Source organism: Mauremys mutica, unplaced genomic scaffold (genome assembly GCF_020497125.1).
Source record: "Mauremys mutica isolate MM-2020 ecotype Southern unplaced genomic scaffold, ASM2049712v1 Super-Scaffold_100301, whole genome shotgun sequence".
Taxonomy (NCBI): Eukaryota; Metazoa; Chordata; order Testudines; family Geoemydidae; genus Mauremys; species Mauremys mutica.
Window position 1 is genome coordinate 163,276 of NW_025423308.1, and position 3,031 is coordinate 166,306.

Sequence of the window (3,031 nt, forward strand, 5' to 3'; positions counted from 1 at the left end):
GATTAAACTTCTTAAATGTGGTGAACACCACAGCTTGCACACCCACCGATATAGCTTCTCCCACTGACATAGCTGCCACCTCTTGGGGAAGTGGATTAGCTGCACCCACATGAAAACTCTCTCCCCTCAGCATAGAGCAGTGGTTCTCAAGCTATGGGTCAGGACCCCAAAGTGGGTCATAACCCTATTTTAATGGGGTCGCCAGGGCTGGCATTAGACTTGTTGGTGCCTGGGGCTGAAGCCAAAAGTCTGTGCTCCACCACCCAGGGCTGAATCCCTCAAGCTCTGGTTTTGCCCTCCCCCAACTGGATAAGAGGGCACAGTGTGAAATGTTTGGGGACCACTGTTTTAGGGTGACGTTCTCAATCACTTCTACAAAGTCCAATAAAAGCTATTCCTCACCCACCCACCCCTCCATCAGGACTGACTAGGTATGTTCTGCTGCCTTTCACTCATGCAGGAAGGATAATAACATTTCATTCCACTCAATACTGAAGTGATTTGTAACCCGCCACCAGCCAAAACTGGTCATTTTGGGAAAGTGGCTCCATCATGCTGCATACCTAGGCAGAGTAGGTGTGTCTGTGCAAACACGGTCTGTTCCTGAAGTCTTTCCCCCAGCTTCCACTTAGTATATAAAAACTCCTTATTGTCCCTCTCTCTGCTGACATTAGATTTCTCCTCCTGTCTTTTCCTTGATAGTTCTGATGAGGTGGCTGAGTGGTTAAGGTGATGGATTGCTAGTCCATTGTGCTCTGTATGCATGGGTTCCACTCCCATCCTTATTGGATGCATTTAGTCATTACTCCTCCTTTGTAGACAACCATGTCCCTGTTTGATATGATGTTGCTTCTTGCAAACAAAAACCTTCTCAGAAACTCAGAACTCCCTTGCTTTAAATAAAATGTCTAAATCCCAGATTTCTTAAAAAAAGAAAAATTCTCTAGTCCTGTATTTCTTAATTTATATCTCAAAAGGTAACATCCTCGTCATCTCCTCCAAACACCCTGGGACCTGCCCAAATTATTAAAATACCCTCAACCCGAGCAAGGCCAGAGCAGTGAACCAGAGCTAGTGTCTAGGCCAAGCTGTTCTGAAGGAGGCAACTCAAACATTTTCTCCCTGCTTCCCTTGACAAGGTCTGACTGAGAAAACAAAATTCCCCAAACTGAAAAACCAATACTAGTCTGGTTGGGGACTTTGGTTTGAAAGTATTATTGTTATTATTCTCTTCTGATTTCTGAATCAGTTCAGTTCAGTCTTTGTCCTCCAGGTGTGTTTCCAGCTAAAACCACATTGAGGGTACTGGACCACTGACCTATCAGCTCTTAACACCCAAACTTTCAGTAACTCTTTATCAGTGCCTGCGAGTGTAATTTAAACCATAGGTCCTTCCAGCTCTGAATCTTGTCTTCTGGCAGTAGCCAATACCAGGTGCCCCAAAAGCCACTCCTTAAGGTACCACTGGGAGTTGAACCCAGGATCTCTTGTTTACAAAACATGTGCTTTAACCAGCCAAGTCATGGAACCTGCTGTTACTTAAAGCAGCGTGTTTGCCCACACCTGACTCTCTGCCAATCCCCACTGGGCCCTGACAAGTGTTTCTCATGTTTGGCTTCTGTAAAGCAGAGGAGCAGGTGAAGTTTTGCTCCCCAGGTGTGTGTGTGATTCTTTGGACACGTCTACACTATGAAATTAGGTTGGTGTAATTACACCAGGCTGGCAATGCAGTTCTATCAACCTAATCCCAGTGTAGATAGCGGCTCAGCTGTCAGAACTTTCTGGAGCTATGAAAGGGGAGAGGTCCGGCCTCTGTAGCAGGAATGCAGGGCAGGAGAGTTCACGACGGGCATTGTGGGATACTGGTGGAGACCAGTTATGGTGATATAATGACCAGCAGCATTTACACTGACAATTTGTCACTTTAAGTTTGCTGCACAAAGCTCTAGGCCTCTCGTCGAGGTGGTTTTATTTTGTCACCAAAACAGGGCAATTTTGTCACCAGACGTGGCATTGCAGTGTCTGCACCAGCCACAAGCTGCCGAGCGAGGGCTGAAATAACTTTGTAGTGCAGACCTGGCCAAAGATTTACACACACACACACACACACACACACACACACACACACACACACACACACACACACACACACACACACACACACACACACACACACACACACACACACACACACTGCAAGGAAAACCTCACCTGCTCCTCTGCTTTGCAGAATCCAACACACGCAAAGCTTTTCAGGCCCCAGTGGGGATGGCAGGGAGTCAGGTGTGGGCAGACACTGGGTTTTAGCCACAAGCAGGCACCATGGCTTAGCTGGCTAAAGCACCTGTCTAGTAAATAGGAGATCCTGGGTTCAACTCCCAGTGGTGCCTTGTTGAGTACATCTTGGAGCACCTGGTATTGGCTACTGTCAGAAAACTAAATGGGCCTTTGGTCCAGCCCAGTGTGGCTGTTTAAATTATACTCACAGGCACTGATAACAGAATTACTGAAAGTTTGGGAGTTAAGAGCTAATAGGTCAGTGGTCTAGCCTGTCACAATGACCCCCTTCCTCTGGGACAGGGGCAGGTCTGGGCTCTCACACCAAATGCTCATTGTGGCTGCCAGAATCTGTGAGTGACTCATTTAGTTTGCACTGACGGTTGAGTCCTGCTTTGTGCACCGTGTGTGAGAATGAAAATCCTAAACCGCCCTTTGAAATAACGAATGCAGCAGGACGTGTTATTGTCCCTGCCCCAAAGCAGACAGACCAATGGAGAAATGCCATTGAGTCCAGGGTAATACTCCACTGCCATTTTACCTTTTTTGCTTGCTAAACTCCCTCCCAACCTTGTGGGGTCCAGAGCCCGGTATTGAGCCTGAGCCGAGATGTCTACAGTGCAAATTTACCACCCCATGGCCCTAGCCTGGTAGCCTGCACTGGCATGGGACAGCCGTGGGTGTTTCATTGCAGTGTGGACTTAGCCTAGCATTATGTCTGCACTGCCATTAACACACCCAAGTCACTATTCTC

General features: G+C 47.4%; 1 non-coding gene across 1 annotated transcript; it reads left to right on the top strand.

Annotated features, from left to right (window-relative positions):
* Positions 1 to 2,316: 2,316 nt before the first annotated feature.
* Positions 2,317 to 2,390, top strand: TRNAT-AGU. The gene has a single exon. It is a non-coding gene; the product is annotated as a tRNA-Thr (tRNA).
* The last annotated feature ends 641 nt before the right edge of the window (positions 2,391 to 3,031 follow it).